Genomic DNA, 18,430 nt, shown 5'->3' on the forward strand with positions numbered 1-18,430 from the left:
AAGATATGGATCTAAATTTACTCTTTGTTTAGTTTTAACTTTTGTTACAAATGTTAAAAGTTAAGGACAATTGGATTCGATAAGACATTCAAGACTACATTCAGATTTGATAAATACTATTGAATCTCACTTGATCATTTTGCTTCAAAATATTTTCCGATTTTGGAAACGAATGAATACAATTCTTAAGAAGCATTTGTTATTTCTGCAAATGTACTATACTGTTAATCTTTTAATTTGACAAATTTAGCTAATGACATTAAGTTTGAGGACTCATAATGACTTTTTTAGGACTCGAAACAGTTTAAGACTTGGACTTGACTCTGGACCTTAGAGCCAAGACTTGAAGCTTGCCCGTTGACATACTGTTCAGATTCTCGACCCTCTACATATCATATTTTATGATGGTGTTAAAACATTTGGACTCTTCCAGATTATACCTAACACGTTGTTGGGTTGATCATGTATGTATGTTTACCACATTTGAAGATCAAGGCCTCCGATCTTCAGAGAGGCAAAGAACAGAGACTAAGTGATTAAATTTATAAAATGATTCATTTGTGATTGCTGGGCATGTGTGTGTACAGAGAGGGGAAAGGAAATAGATTGATGCAGAGCTGTGGATAAAGTCTGACATGTGAGAGATTGTTGAGGCTTCATGTTATCTGCCTGGCACCGAGCTCACAGCAAACCACTGACTGCCTGCAAAGTGTCTATGAATTACACCAGAGGCACACAACACTACTGACACAGACTGTGTGAAAAGATTGGACATCTTTTCCAATTCAAAAGATTTCCATACCAAATGAATGACTGGCATTCACACCTATTTTCAGGTATGGTAGCAGTAGAAGCAACACACAGAATGTGTGGTTGGTTTTTTTTGGAACTACCTTATCCTGGATTACCTCTTCAAATCTGCTGAGACAGAGGTGATGATTCATGGATGTATGACAACACTCTGTAGACGAAAAGGAGTCACACAAACTTTGTGGTAACTTGGGCAACACTGTCAGCTACAATGATCAAGGATTTTTTTTTGCTATCCCCTCTAATCCATTGGAACCTTGGCTTAAAACCACACTCTTGAATCTAATCACAATCACAATCTAAAACCAAAAACTGAAAATAAATTACAGTATTTCAGGCAAAGATGGAGACATAAAGACACACTGACAGATACTGGGTGAGATCATAAATTGCACTTAAAGCAGCAATGATCTAATGGAATTAACACTTCTGTTAGCAAACAGCTGGCTATTTACACATCCAGCTGACACAAAGAAACATTAACATTCATTTGGAGTTGTATTTCTTTCCATCTGATGAATTAAAGTCATATTCACTCTCCTTTCAGCTCTGTTTTGGTTTCCACAAATGTTAAGAGAAATATTTGGCTGTTTAGCTGCTATATGCTCCACTATGTTCAATCGCTAGTTGCTAGCTTTTTCTGCCATGTCACTTGGTGCCGGTCAGGTAGTGAACAATGGGTTTATCAAAACTCATTTTGGCTTAAAACAGCTGCTTGCTGCAGCTAGAAACTTCTGCTAATCAGAGCAATGAGAATGAACCAAAAACATTAAAGTTGCAGTCCGTAAAACCCAAACTATGAGCAGAAAGATGCTAAAAAGCTACGTACAGCTGAAGGGAACTGCAGAGTCAGGTGATGAGTTCTTTGGGGTTGTTACTATGAGCAGCACTTTCACATTACACAGTCATTTGATCTGTACAGCCTTAAAGTGATCAGTCATACAACTGCTTTAAATCAGAACTTAAATCTTAACCTAAAATCAAAGGACAAAAGACGGAACCCACAGTGCCCCAGTAAAAGCCCATTGCTGCCAAAGTACAGTATTCCATACTGTATTATCAAGAATCTTCTATGGGCAGCTGAAATGTCAGCACAGTCTTATTCATCTGTGTCAAAAAGTCCCTGAATGGTAATCCTGCCCACCTTCCGACACTTACAGAGTACTATATAAAGGGCAGATAACACATTATGTTGCCTAAATGGATGTTGTAAAATGATTTGGTCAGTTTTATTGTTGTAGTTAGGCCTGAAATGATCATACAGTCCAGGTTGAAATTATTACTGCAGCTTGGACACAATTATTGACACCCTTTACTAATATTTGGTTGCAGAACCTTTGACAATAATGGCAGCCTCTAAATGTTTCTTGTAGCCATCTAGAAGCTTCTTGCACCTGTCTGCTGGTAGTTTCTACCATTCTTCCATTGCTATGCATTTAAGCTCTTCTAGGTTTGTAGGAGTCCTTTTTGCAATGCCAGATTTTAGCTCTCTCCAAAGGTTTTCAGTGGGATTTAGGTCAGGATTCATTGCCGACTCATTGTGTGCTGCTGGATCGTTGTCCTGCTGAAAGACCCAAGACCTTCATCTCAAACCTGGTTTTCTGACACTGGGTAACACATTTCGCTCTAAAGTGCCTTGGTAATCTTCTGATTTCATCAGTCCTTTGATAAATTTGTTGCCTCCTGTACTAGTCACAGCAAAGCAGCCCCAAAGCATGATGGAACTTCCACTGTGTTTTACTTTTACTTCTTTTCCTTATGGGTTTAATCTTGTCACCTATAAAAGAACTGATAATCTGCATTCCCAAGAGCTCTACTTTGATTTTATCTGTCCGTAGAGCATTATCCCAGATAGAATGTGGCTCATCTAAGAGAGTTTTTGGAAACATTACTCTTGCATTTTTGTGCCTTTCTTTCAATAGAGATGTTCTCCTTGGTCTTCACCCATGATGCCCTACTTGGTTTAATCTGCGGTGTATGGTATGGACTGAAACAACCACTCAAGATTGCTCCAGGTAAGGTTGAAGCTCTCTAGATGTCTTGCCTAGTGTTTTTTCCACAATCCATACCAACCTTTGCTTATCTCATTGAGTTTCTTCTTAACTTTGTTTTAGGAACTAACTAAAATTCAGCATAAGGGTGCTAATAATTGTGAAAAGCATACGTTTTATTTCTGTATTTTTATTTCACTATATGAAAGCATTTGTTTTGTTCTTGTTGTTAATTAACTCTGGATATTTTATGAAATATTCTAATTATACAAAATTGGTTAATTTACATTTATTTCTGAAAATATTCTAAATTCTGTACTTAAAATTCAGGGGGGCCAATAATTTCAACCAGGACTGTACCTGATACCTGATAATTAAGGTAAAATCTGATCCCAAACTGCACTTAACCTCCTTGGCTCAAGCTGCACAAGAACAAGCTCAGACAGAGATTAAAAACACTGCTATCAATATCACTTCTACTGTACACAGATGTACTCACAATGTATAAAGTTTGTTGTGGCTTGAGTAAAACTACTCTTTCTAGGGTACTGTATCGACATACAATTCACACAAGCACAAACAAAGACTAATTGACTGTAATGGTGATATGGGCAGGTTTTGTGTCTCTAAGGAACCATACACATACCAGACTATTTGTCACACATGAAGACTTGATTATAGCCTTTAAACTGGATGGATAGAAATCCATCCTCCCTCAGTGCTTTCCTTTATCGCTTTCCTTCCTTTATTCAGAACTGTTGATCTCTTATTGAGGCTGACTGAGGTGGGGAAACAAAGATTGGGTTTGAAATAGTCCACTGTTTGAAATCATCTTAGATTTTAGCTGCTGTGAAATGATCCTCTTCATTTAGTCATCTTCTCTCTGTGCCTCCTTACTGTACGAGGAATAAACAAAACTAAAGGAGTTTAAAGAACCATACAAACACATATGTTCTCTCTTGACTAACTAGATAGATACTTATCAGATAAACAATTTCAAAGTGAAGTGCATGGACTTTACTCTGCATTAACAAAATCAACTGAATCAATTTTCATTATATATCTTTTATGTGATTTACTAGTGGTTAGGCTTATAAAAATCCCACATACTGTATTCCAAGTTAAATTTGAAATAAAGACAAATTAGCTGATGACAGTTTTAAAAGTTAATGGACACTCTTCTGACAGGTTCACACAGCCCGATAACAGACAGACGTTGGGTGACTGGAACAAATATAGGTAATGGGCATGACAGTTGATTTGTTTCATCTCATGTCGTGTATCATAGTTGACGACAACCAGTGCCGCATCTGGGATACCTTATGATGTCCCGACAAAATGACTAGCATTTCCGAATTTTTGTGCCACCTCTCGACGTTTTCCACAATGTGTTCCATGACATTTGTAAGTATGCATTTCATGGACACGGCAAAGCAAAAGAAGAATGATGTTGTTAGCGCTGCTAGCTGGAACTGTTCAACAGAGGAAAGGTTCGCAGAGATATGGCAACAATACTTCTGCCTTTATGATGTTTCTTTCTTCTTTTTAGGATTTTCCAAACACAACACGACCAGTGTTACACGGCTTCAGGCGACATTTTTGTTTACATTGTTGTTCCCTGGAGTTGCTCCTTGGCATCTACTTCCTGATGACATCATGCAGGTTGTGGAAGACAGCAAGCTGTGATTGGTCAGGGACCAATGTGTGGTCTGTCACATCTCACGACCAACAAGAATTTCATAACTCTACAATCGCCTGTTCTGACGAAATGACTATCTAGCTACGTATGTCAGGCTCTCCAATCTTGTATGGAACAATGTGTTTAAAAAGATAATGGCGGCAGATTTACCACTTGAAATTTTTAGTAATTTATAGACAATGTGTCTTCAGGTTTACACAAATAAAAGCAGACTTCTAGTTTTAAACTGATGACTGTTGATGTTACTAGTTGAAATGAAAAGCGTTACTAGCAGATTTTATCAGCTGTAGCTAGGTAGCTAATTAATGTTACCTATGGGAGTTAGTTAAAAATGTTGTCTTGAGCTGACTCGTTAATGTTTCCAGCTGACATGTTTCAAAAGGCAAACTCTGTAAAAGTGTATAATATAGGCATTAGATGACTTCGCACAGGATATTGCACTAAAATACTGAGGCTAAAGCTAACAAGTGGGGGTTGTATTATATTCGAGGAACAGACATTTGCATATTATTCGTAACATCAGATATTCAGTTTGAATGGAAAAAGTGTATTGGTTGCATTATGGATTGTTTGTAGCCTTAATGTTGCTAGGCTATCAGGTTTTTTCAAGTCTGTTCATAGTGTGTCTCAGCCCTAAAAAGGTTTCATTGGCTCATTTTAACCTATTGGAGTTCCTGAGGGCTTGTGTAACATGTTTTGCTGCCACAAAGGAAATAAATTCTCGACGACTGAAAACAAGTCTTTACTGCAGAAACAGACCGGGGACTGAATCATCTGTCAAGCAGCCAAGATTTACAACTATAATAGATGAGGAGTTCAATCTCGAACTGTCATAGACAATCAATCTAACTGTTTATACCTCAAGAGCCTGAAAGGACAGAGTGTGAGTATGTGACAAGCTACACAAATGTGGGATTTACATTAGACTTTAATGGAATTATTTCATGTTTTACTTCTAATAATCAAGGTTGTCTAATATGGTAATGTGGTAGACTTCTCTGTGCGATTCCTCGATCTGGAATCAAAGAGATTACGTAACTATTCGATCTGTAAAAAATGTCAGAACCCACATTCATAGCTACATGGAAACTACAAAGAACAAAGGCAGCAGCTTTACCAGTCCATGTACATGACATAGACAAAGGAGCACCAGTCTTCTTGTAGTTCACTGTTGGACTAATTAACCCTAATATTACAGTAAAGTTTTATAACGTGTGTACATTTTGTTTGTTATAACATACTTTTTGCCTGCGTGCTATAAAATATGTACTTGGACAAGCAACATAGAGGTTAGATTTATGCTCTTTTTGTAGTTTCACACAGTATTTTTAACAAATAACTTTAACAAAGAAAAAACGCTTTGAGGACGATGATTAAGCAATGTGTTTTCGCAACCGTAACACTATTTTGGGTTAGCATCACTCTAAACACTGATGTAGTAGCGTGTTGGCTTGGCATGTTCCAGTCTTGAATAGGGTTTCTCCTAATGTAACCTGTTATTCTACATTATAACGTAGTTAGCTCGCTAATGATATGTTTCCTGGCTTTCTAAGTAATGCTAGGTTAATACCGAATGTGCTGTGGCTAATTATGGTTGGTAGGCTATGACTCACTGTATGGTGGAGGGGTTAAGCAAACAATGTGCAATTCACAGACAAACTGGCCGTGTTTCTTTTTAAAAGTAAATTGAATTGCTGAGTATGGTTCGCTACTGGACATAATACAGGCTAATTAAAATTCATGCAACTTGCTAAATTTACAAGGCTTGTTTTTGTTTTACTTTAAAATGACTCCTTTAAACTTTGTATTGCCAATTGTTTTTTGTCACCAACTTCCAAACACACCCACATTAAGCTGCAGACCCCATTTCATTTTGTCCCAGAGATACCATATGGGAGGTTTGTGTTGTTTATTAATGAATTATGTGCATGGTGTAACATGAGAACAAGTGATAAATTCTACTGAATGAAATTACCATTACATCAAAACATTCCTCATTATGGGGTTGACCCCCTGGAACTCGCTAATAGACAACGGATGTTTTTTGAACCATATTCTCAATTACACCACTAGACTATCACATATTCTAGTTTCTTAGAGAGCGACCCTGCTCTTCCTAAACTTAGACTTCCTGAAGGAAAAGAAGATGTATCACATGCAGAGGCCAACTTGTTGGCAGATAACTGCTGGTGTTCAGAAGGTTTTTAAAAAAAGAAATACTCTTCTTGTAGGTGTATGTACAGGGCAACTCACATAAGCTCAAAACAAGTGAATTACTGGAAGAAGTAGCTCGTGATTGGGAAAACATGAAAAAAATGCTATCCATTTTCATGCAGAGAGTTAGATGAGAAGATCAATACCAATCTCGTCTGAGAGCTACAGTAAGGAGGCAGGTAGCTGATTTAGCTTTACAGCTGTTGGCAGGCATTTTTTAGAGAGAGGAATACTCAGTAAAAATAGTAAACAGAACTAAGTCTACAGCCATACTAGAAGCACAGTGGTGCTCTGAGCTAAATGCAACATCAGCACGCTAACAAGTGACATTTTTAACATACTAAAGCTAAGCAGGTGTAATGTTTGTCTTTATAACTATCTTAGTTTAGTATTTTATCACTAAACAAATTACAGCTGAGGCCTATGGGAACATCTCTATATTTGCAGGTATTTGGTGATAAATGACTTTGAAAATAAATCTTTGCTCCCAGTTTTCGCCTATTTGATACCGGAATTTCCACACCTAACTCCATTTTACTACACTGGGTGACTGGTACAGAATGGACCTAAAGCTGCTTGCTCTTTGTTATTTGCTGCAGTATGTGGTGGTTTCACTGGACTTCTGTTTGACAGCTCAGTAAGAGAGAAGCTTGGACTTATGTCCACTTGTCCCAGACAGGACCTTTCTTAGATTCATGCTCATGGAGACATCATCAATAGAGTGACGTCCCATTGCCCAGCAGAGGACTGGAGTTCCTCTGGGTAGAGGCCATATGTGATAAAAGATATATAATAGCAGAAGAAATATTAGAAAATGTACACCTACACACATAACCCTTTAATCACTTGCCTTAATTCCTCTGTAGTGATTCGGCAATATTTCATATTTTTACTGGTTATACACACAAAAATTTAGCACTAGTTCTGCAGGCTGCACTCACTAATAAGATTTCATCTCATAAAGACTTGAGGAAGGATGATTCATCCCGACATCAACAAATTTAGTGCTGGTTTTAAAAATAATTTTTGGTGCCAAATATTCAGTGTCTGAATTCTTTTCATGTCAGAACATTACTTTTTATTACTACTAAAACCTTTCCTTGGATCACAGGGTAATGATCATAAAACTTACTCGTGAACTTTGAATGAACTTTCTATGTTGATCAGTTGCAGCCTACCATACTTTATATCGTGTCATATACGGTATATCATTTGTTGAGCAGATGTTTCGATACAAGGTTTTCATAAGAAAATCATCTGTCCCTATTTTGACTTTTGTTTAAACTCATGCATGAGCTAAACTTTACCCAGTTTATGACACAAAAGGAAGACAAAGTAAGAGAGACAGAGATAGAAAGTTAAAGTGAGAGTGACAGGGAGGAGGAGATTTATGTAGAGATATCTTTAGCTTGGACAGACTGCACTCAGTTTTGTCTCCTACATCCTGAATCTGATCCTCTCTGGTTTTCTCCCAAGTGCTGACAAGTGGAAACAAAGGAGACCAACACTGACAGCAAAACAGCAGGGGGCCCAGACTGTAACTGTATGGGGATCTATCATTCACTAAGAGCCTCTAGCTTGTCACACTGTAACTCAATAGAAGTTAGATTTGTGCCATTCCAAATATGAGATAGTAGTTGTCTATGGAAGGTTTTTATTGGGCTGAATTCAAGTGTGCAGTAAATTCAAGAGCCTCTGTAAAATTGGGCCGTTTATGGCCCTAAACACTCATCTAGAATATCTTAACATAAAAAAAAAAAAGCCCCGCAACTGTTCACACATGAGAGGGACTGATTGAGAGGAAGAGAGACAGACGGAGACATTTCAAAATGGATTCAGTAGAGTTGGTAAATTGATGGATTTTGTCTCATTGGGACCAATAGGACTGCAGCAGCAGAGGTCCGTGTTGTACTGAAGTCAGACTAAAGCAGAACTGAAATTAATTGGACATATTGGGTGTGCCAGGATACACAACTGGGGCCTGTGTGTGTGTGTGTGTGTGTGTGTGTGTGTCTCACTGTGTTTTTGTCTATGATTGTTCATATTGGGACAGCAGCTTATAGCCTTTTTCATTTATTGATATGGAATAAAAATAAAAATACAATTGATTCCATGCCATGGTCTTACTGTGTGTGTGTGTGTGTGTGCGTGTGTGTGTCAGAGAGAGAAAGAAGAAGAGATTTATGAAATGAAGTGGCTTAGTGTTTGAGACAAGTTGAGTAATTCTGAACCTCTGAGTCCCGTGTGTGATTAACGCTTGACATCAGCCTCTTAGCTGTTTGCTTTCAAAAGTAGAGGAACTTTCTATCTCCCCAATGATTATGTTAGTGGCCTTTCTACATAGTATGGCAATTAAAAATAGTTAGTAATGAGAGGAAAGATGAAAGAAGGAAAGACGAGGATACTTTGTCACAAAGGCTCTGAGCAATAATTGAAGCCTTGATCTTGTATGTAGCGTCTGTGTAATGCAGCCTTCATGGCATGTTCAGAAGATGGCTGACACTAGTCTTTTTAGAAGTTACTGTTCAGCTTGGCTTCCTTGTGGCGAAAGGTGCTAGCGTAAACTGTTTTCCTTAGTGTTCAAATGGTTACCCTGTAGATATGTACACATAGATGCCATATCCGGCCTGTGAGATGTGTCTCTGCTGCCGCCATATTGTAACAGGTCTCTGTATGTTCAGCAAGCAGAAAATGCCAGTACAGTACAGTATTATTATTCTGATTATTGATATTTGACTGGTATGAACGTGTTGACTTTATACATCTCAGTAAGTAATATTTCTCTTAAGCTATCAAAAGTTGAGTGAAAATTTAGTGATGATTTGAAACCAAGCATTTAGGGGAAAAATTAGCCCATTTACTGGATTTCAGTTGTTGATGTTGGTGTATGCTTTGCTGTAAACTTAGATGTGAATGTGGGTGTATCTGGGCGAAACTGATCTGAATCAAAAATGTCAACAGATCTCTTAAAAGGCAGCTGCCTTGATTGAAAATTTCCAAGTCAGTGTTCTGAACTGTCAGTTTTCCAATGATTATCCTGTATGTCAGACGTATGTCTAAGTTGGTTTCCTTTCGCTTAAGTCTTTATTTATTTTATATCCAAAAAATGTCCAAAAAAGTAGCACTGTTTCAGAGAAATTAAATTCATACTGTCCACAACTAATTTCTTACTACTACTCACTACGTACTGTATATTGTGACTGGATCATGTTCACTGGAAACATTTTTTCAGAGTAAGTCTTACATCTATGTAGCACAATTGGGCTATATAGAGGTGGTCAGGGTGGGCAGGACTTAGGTTAAGGTTTAGGTAATCTTCTTTAATCTTTAGGTAAGGTTAGTAAAAGATCATGATGTTTGTGCTAAATGTTAATAAAGTGAACAAATTGTGTTTCATGCTTCAATTCTTGACTTTTTAAACATTTAACCAAGATGCCCAAGTGTCTTGCATGCCTAAACTTACCCATACAAACCTTAAACACATTGATATGAACATAAGTAGATATGTCGATTTAAAAATGTTTAAAAGTGGGAATCCAAGGTTTTCTGTGAGGATTTTACAATACTCCAACAGAGGAAAGTGGAATGAGGGGAAGAAGAGAGGGGGCAGGAGGATGGAGAGAGAGTGGAAAGTTTGTGATGTCTGCCTGTAGGCTGCAGAGGAGAGAGGACAGACACTGACACCATTAATCAGACAGCGAGGGAGAGACAGGGTTTGTGAGAGAGCGCCGAAAGAGAGAAATGAGTAAAAGGATGAAGGAAGAGATGTACGAATCCTGAAGGAGGACAGAAAAATTGTAAATAGACACACTGGAAATCTCTCAGGACCTTGGTGATCTTTTTTTTTTGTATTGCCACTCCAATGAATAAGAACATGAGCAAAATGTCCCCATGTAATGGCCTCAGACATAGAGGAAGAGATGAGATGATCCGGGAGGTAGGGCTGTGGAGAGGGAGAACAGTGAAGTATCCAAAAGAAAGCCGATTGAAACATGAGCATGGGAGCAGTAATAGACAGTGTGAAAGAGATTTAAAAGGGGGGGTAAAGAAGAGAGGAATACGGGGTTGAGTCAAGTACTGCGGGGGTTGGAGGGAGAGAGGAGGAGGTAAAAGGCGAAGACATGCATTTAACTCATTGTAATGAGATTCCTGAAGGCCGTGTGGGATGATATCTGTGTGTTACAGCCTGGATGGTGACTCATTCTGAGACAGAGTGACAGAGAGAGAATATCTGCAACTTTCCTCCACCTTAAACTTTCTGACCTAAGAAACGAAAAATACCTCACTGCCCTGCACTACCTACATGCTTTCTAGAAATGAAGTCACACGCTATTGTTTCTTTCAGATTATTATTTTTTTTAACTCATCCGACTTTCCACTGTTTGCAGATTATAACCATTTAACCGCAGATTTGCCTTTTGACATCACCGCTGTACTGTAGTGTGTAAAGGCCATTATCAGAACTTTTATTCCAAAGAAATTTTAAAAGTACCAATCAACTGTTTGTGTATTGTTTTTGCGATTTACTCTGGTTTCCTTTTCACCTCACTTAAGTGTCTTCTGAGTTGTGCTTAACACAAGAGCACTCACGGTATAACAAAGTTCCGAGTTTAGTTCCTGTGGCTCCTAACTACTTGGTCAGAAGAAATATTACTTTAACAAAAAATAAAAGACATATCCAGTTAACCCTGACAGAAGATCTCTTATTCAAATTAAAGGAAAAAGGAGCGTTTCATTTCAAAGAACAGCCTCTCATTTGCAGTAAAGAAATACTGAAGATAAAGTAATGTGAACTGTGGGCTGTGCCAAAATTTGGAGTCGAGCAAACTGAAAGCCAATTTAGTCCAAGGCTGGTTAAATGGGAGCAACTAGAAATTGGGCTGTGATTTAACAGCCTTTGTTCTCCAGTCTCTGCTCCTTTGCCCAGTGGACTTGAATGAAATGAAGGGATGAAAGAAAGACAGGATCTAGCCCTCCCAGCTAGAACAAGTCGTGTGTCAGCAATCTCTCTGTATCTCTTCAATTACCAGCCTCTGAGAGCACAGGGGGGAACTACATCCCACACAAACACGCAACACCTTAACTGCCTCTATTCCCTCTTCTACTGGATCCAGTTGAGTTGGTGAGAACAACATGATACAAAGTTTTGTGGCTGCACTCCTGCTACACCGTTGTTAAGCTTTTTACTCTCATATGACACGCTGTTTGGTCATATTAAAAAGCTTTACCTATAACTGTGTGCTCCAAATCTCATCCCTCCTCTACTGTGATTGTTCCATCTGTAGCGGTACCAGTTATGAGCTCCAAGCTGGCGGATCCACAGAGATCCCCAAAACATACTGTATTTGCACTGTACTGTCGTGGCTAGATTAATCTGTTAGGGGGCAAAAATTTGCAGATGGGCTGCCATTTGATCTATTTACAGATCAGCCTCTACTGTTGTGCTGATATACTACCCAGCTTAAGGTTTTCTGTATGACAGCTAGTTCCTGAAAATAAAATTCATCATAACTTTCTTCAGAAATATGTATGATGTGAGCACAATAAAAACTAAAACACTAAAAAGGTCCTAATTGACTCAGGGCTATAAGACTAGAGAAACTGGTTAAAAGACAAGTCCTCATGATGAGGTAATAATACAGGAAAGGACTCTAGTGGGACAAAATCTCAGGTGTATTTGCAAGTAATCAAATAACTACAAACCTGTTGCCACAGTGAATCTGGGGCTTTTGCGGTCTCCAGGCAGATGCCTGCTTTGCCTTGTTGGTAATCTTGCCTTTTCTTTTGTGGACCATGACAGGCAACGTGCTGCAGAATACAAGCCTACGTCAAGAGTATCTTAACTTGGTTATTACGACGGTTTGGTTAGTATTGACCAAAATGCCCTACGGCAAACTATAAGGTGTATATGGAGACTGTCCTAAGAAAAAAACCCATTATCAGTCATTTAAGCAAATATCCCCCAAAAATATGTTTACGTTTAACTGAAAAAGCACTCTAGTGGCCATAGGAATCAAATGGGAGCATAGGGAGAAGTCAGGTTCTGCTGTTATAGAGCGACAAAGTCTTTGTAGGGAGGAGGTCGAGGTGTTGTCAACAAAACATTAATCTTTAACATGGGAGGCTGCTGTTTTGTCCCCATTTCCAACTGACAGTCATCGTGGGTTTTTTTTAAACCATGACCACAATAGTTCCATAACCTTAACAAAATGTAGCTTCATATTTAACGTACAGACAAGAGAGTGGTACAAATCTTTCATTTAATTGCACCAAGAAAGTGAGTCAGCATAATACTCAAAATGATCAATTATTCACTTATCATGTAAATTTACATCTCTATCATTTCTTGAAATAAATGCATTTCAAAAAAGCCAAGTGCTTGGACTGTGGCACTCAGAACACACTTAAACAGTGAACTGATGGCAAATCTCTCTTGATGCAGAGGAAGAGCTCCAAGCTGGAAGTGTGTTGTAACAGAGTAGCTGCTATACTAAACTTGTTCTGTGTGTTCTAACTGCTTCTACATGGTTGTTTTTTCCAGCACTTGTAGAATGGAAAAAAAGTCCGACTTTCTTTTGCATCAAACAGCTCCTCACCATCCTCTGTTTAATTTTTTACTGAGTCACTGGGAACTCTTTATTTTCACTGCTTTTCATGTAGATACCAGTATACACAGCGGCCCAGTGCTACTTTCTGCCTGTCACTTTTTTTTCTTCTCTCAGGCTTAAAGCAATATTTCACTTTGCTGGAACATTTTCACTCCCTCAGAATGCCTTCCTCTCCCAGTTGGAGGACTGAAGCCTCCTTAAAGAAGCGTAGGAGGAAATCACTGCAAAGTTGCCATCCTGTAATGTGGAAATTTAATAACTTGACATTTTGCTCAGACACTTTCAGCAGAGCCAAAAAGGACTGGGAACTGACAGGAAATATATGTAACGATAACAAACAGGTGGAGCAGGTTGGATTGGTTACACATTATAGCAGTCACCCTATAGAGAGAGTTTGTGAAACTTTCATTCTCCCCTTTTTCATCCCATTTTGTTCTCATGGCACCAGCAGTTGAGAATTTTTTTGTGAATGTGAGCATGGTAGAGTTTTTGTCTTTGATTTTCGAGAGGTGGTGCGATAATATTATGCCATTAATTACAACTTTCTACATTAAAGCAAATATACAGCATCATTAATACTCGATCAATACAAGATATTGTTATTATCAGCATTTCTAAGTCAAGTCTGAGTTAAAATATCAAAAAAAAGACATCCCATCCCTGCAGTAAACGATGATATACTGTACAACGATAACAATAACAATGGTCAATCACACATCACAGTAAAGCCAAGACCAGCCTACCCAGATTCTATAAAAACACCAAGCCTGAAACATTTCTACAATCCACTGTTTTGGTCCTTTACGTCCTTAACAGCAGGAACTCTAAAGTGACGACCAGTTGGAAGCAACTCAACCTCCCCTGATCAAAGGATAACTTGGATAAGCCAGAACAGCTCCAGCCTTCCTAAGCACATGCTCTGTTGTAGAGTTCAATGAGTTGAACCTGGCTCACTTCACTAATTTTACTGGACACTTTGACAAGACTGAGTCTAATTTTTACTGGACAGGCTGAGGTTTCCCTACCACACCCCAACTAATTTAATTAAACTAAACTATTAAACTGGATTCACAAATATTTTTCTTTTGTCTAAGACATTAAAGACGCTGCTATGCTCTCTCACCAACAAAATCAACACAAGATTCAAAAATGAAGTTTGCTGTTAATTGTCTCAAGGTAATTGTCATTGGGTATCTCTTTAGAGTGTTTTTTTGTGGTTGTTTTGTTTCTCCTCATAGTTGTTTTGCATCTCTTTGTTTTGTTTGTTGTTGTTTTTGTGTGTTGTTTATGTCTCTCCGTAGTGGTTTTCCATATCTTTGTTTTTTTTTTTTTTTTTTTGTCCTCTGTTCTTCTCTTTGTGGTTGGTTTCTGTCTGTTTGAGGTTGTTTTGTGTGTCTTTGTAGTTGTTTGACTATCCAACTGGACTTTTCCTAATACTGTACCCCTTGCAGCAGCCTCCTTACACTCTGTTTATCAATGTCTGTAGTCCAAGACCTTGTCCTTTCCCTTACAATCTCTATTTCAGAAGAAAAACACTGCTATCAAGCCTTCAGCATCTCCACCAGATGTGAGTCAGGGCTAAACCCATACAGGCCAACCCTTGAGTTTGTTACATCGTGTGAACCTGTCCTTTTTTTACATGCCCTGTCAAGCTCCTTTGCATTATTGCTGCCTGGTTCAGCCTCAGTCTTTCCTTATACTTCACCTAAAGGCCTGCTTTTTGTTGGGCAAAAGAATCTTTGGAATACAAAGGTTTATTATATGGAAATATCATAGTTTCCTTTTTGTTGTCTCTCAAATGGACTAATCATTTAAACTGGAATCCTTCAGAGAGTGGTTGTTCTAATGGTTGATCAGTAATATTCAAATGCATCTGTTCCTGGTTTGATGGTATTTTGTTGTTTTTTAAAATTTTTTTAACATTTTTATTGTTGTCTTTTATTCAAGTTGCAGTTTTCCATGTAAAATGTTTGTTTACTTCCTGTTTTAAACTTTGTCAGCCCAGCTCTTTGATTGGGACAAACTGCAGTCAAACAGTTTTTTACTAAATAATAAAGTGATTTATTTACACCAAATTAACTGAATACAACACATGTGGGACATATCTGTGAACTTGTAGGGACTTTGACGGGTGTTGCGTTGTACAAACAAGGGAAAATGGAACAAAAGCCTCAACACAAAGGTGTATAGGGAAAGGTCATCTCAATTAGACTAGCCTTGATGTATGGGGCACACAGGGCCCATTTGTGTCCACTGAAGCTGATTATACTGCTGTAGGGCTGCAGGCTTGGGAAAGAAAACACAGAGCATAAGCAGGGCAACCAAGCAGAGGGGTCGTCACTTGAAGTGCTCCACACCGATCTGATGTTTTTATCTGCTGCAATTCTTCATCTTTTCAGTGGATGTTTATATCACATGCTTGTGTACGTCATTATTTATTCTGTTTCCATTGCACTTTGTCACATTTTGTTTTGATCAACACACTAGCTTTTCCACCTCACCCAAGCGCTATCATTTTTTTTTTTTGCGCATCACTTCCACTCAGTTTTTTTGTGCAAATTGAAAATGCACATAAAAATGGTGGATGGAAACCAAGCAACTGAACTATAATCACCTATTATTATCTTTGTTTATATGTTTAATATTATTATTATCACTATCACAATACTATACAAAGCAACATTAGAATTAATTTGCAGTTGTGTTTCCACCTGATGAATATAAGTCCAATAGTCATACTCCTTTTTGCTCTGTTTTTGTTATAACCTCCTGAGAAAAATACCTGTATCCTTAGCTGTTAAATGCTCCACTCTGTCCACCAGCTGGTCTCTAACTTTCTTTCTAACTGTCAGTGAGCTGAATAACCGCAAGTGATAATTCTCTGTGGGTTTAATAGTTACAAGCGACCCCTCTTATAACACATAGTTGTCTGAGCCATTGTTCACATAAAATATTATTATAGCTGCTTTAGAGATAAAAACTATTTTGAGCCTGACAAAAATGTCCTTGATGTAAAGTCATAGCACCTATAACAGTAAATGATGAAAATTGCCTGTTTTTGAATTCTGGTTGTTGTTCTACACTTTATAATATGAGCTTTTAGCTTGTAATAGCAGCTTGCCTTTGTCAGGTAAACTAGTCAAGAGATGTGATTGAATACATCATCATTACATTTGAACATCAGGCCACATCAGTTTGTCCTGGAAACCACTCCGTATGTGTACTTCTGACAAAGAAACAAAGTGTTGAGTGCTAAAAATTAAAATTATACAAAGCACACACAGGTAGTCTCTCATCTCTAAATAGTTGAAGTACATACCGCACTACCTCCCACAGTTTGATATTTTCACACTGTTCATATCTAGATGAACTGCTTTCTGATGCGTGGGTATTAGGAGGAAGAGTACGCCTGGGTCAGAGCACCGTATCAGACCTTCTTCTGCGAAGTGTTGTCAAACTTTGTCGAAGCAAATGAGTTCAAGTGTTCAACAAGCTAAATATCATACCTGATTTTATTGTATTTGTATTTTCCAACTCTCTAGAACACATCTTTTTTTAAAGTAGACTCCTATCTGTCGCATAGTTGTGCAAACAGTTAATATAGGCTTATGAATACATTTAATGTCCATGGTTCTGTCTTCATGCAAGTGCATGGAAAAGATCTGACATTCAAAAAGTTGTTGCGGGCAAGGGACTCATCAAATTGAACATCAGTATTGACTTTACAACAGAACTCTGGCTCAGTGAATTGCACTCAGTGACATTTGGATGATAGTATTGGTTAGACTCTTCCTTACTCACGTTAAAAACTGAATTTTGATGCACACATCAATCCACAATAAATAGGGAAAAAAACATGCCAAACTGTAAGAATGGAAACTTGACACAAATCAAAAGTGTTCTATGATTTTAGAGAAGTTTGTCTGTGTGCTCATTTGCCAGCTGAAGCCACAAAAATTGCTCTGCATGTGTTAAGAGGTGGTCTGAGCAATTTCTGCCAAAATATGCACCAAAATTGAAAATCATCATAAGCACAGGTTCAGTTCTTGTCATCTGAGCTTTAACTGGTTTGGTTGGAGCCATGAACTTATCAAACAGGTGCAGATGGAAAAATTGACTGAAGATATGGTCTCATTATGTTTCCATTCATGGTTTTCCCCCACCATGGGCCTGAGAAGGATGTGATGTCACATTTCTGATGTGGGAAATAAATATTGATTGGAGTGATCAGAAACTGTAAATGGTGTGAGAGCGAAGCTACAGTTCTTAGTCTGGCAGTGTGATAATATACAAAAAATGGTGAAGAAATTAGAATAATAACCTCTGCATATCCTAACACAGAGCAGCAGTGGTGCTATTGGCTGACCAAGCATGTCTACTTGGTCAAAGATGTTACACAAATGAACCTGAGAATCCGCTTTAACCAGCGAGAGATGCACTGAAACAGGAAATACATGCTTGAATCTGTCTGTCATACGAGCTTTCAATAGATGTGAATAGGAGATGGAGCAAGTACTTGTAGAGAATTGTAATGTGACCATTGCTTAGGGACCAAGGAAAACTGCATAAAGACTGCATTTGTCCAAGAAGTCTAAAGCCACGCTAGTGGCTCTGCGAGGTTGTATGTATTATTGGCCCAGTTTGAACTAAATGCTAATGTCAGCAAATTAACATGTTCAGAATGAAAATTGTAACATGCTTGTGTTTAGCATGTGTAATATTTACAATGTTAACCATCTTAGTTGAACTTGTTAGCATGCTAAAATAATGTCATGGGATGTCATTAGTTTTGCTAGTATTTGATCATATACCAAAATATTTTTGATATTAATATTTTGACCTGATGATGGCACTAGATGGAAAGTGAAGGGATCACCAAAGTAATTAGAATTCATTCTAAGGGGATGTGAATGTGTGCACCAAATTTATGGGAAATCCATTCAACAGTAGTCCAGACATTACACTCAAAACCACAAATGCCAGCCTCTTGGTGGCGCTAGAGGAAAAGTCAGAGGATCACCAGAGTCATTAGGATTCATCCTGTGGGAAATATACATTTCTGTACCAAATCTCATGGCAATCCCGCAATTGCTCTTGAGATTTTTCAG

This window comes from Xiphias gladius, chromosome 10 (assembly GCF_016859285.1).
Source record: "Xiphias gladius isolate SHS-SW01 ecotype Sanya breed wild chromosome 10, ASM1685928v1, whole genome shotgun sequence".
NCBI lineage: Eukaryota > Metazoa > Chordata > Actinopteri > Istiophoriformes > Xiphiidae > Xiphias > Xiphias gladius.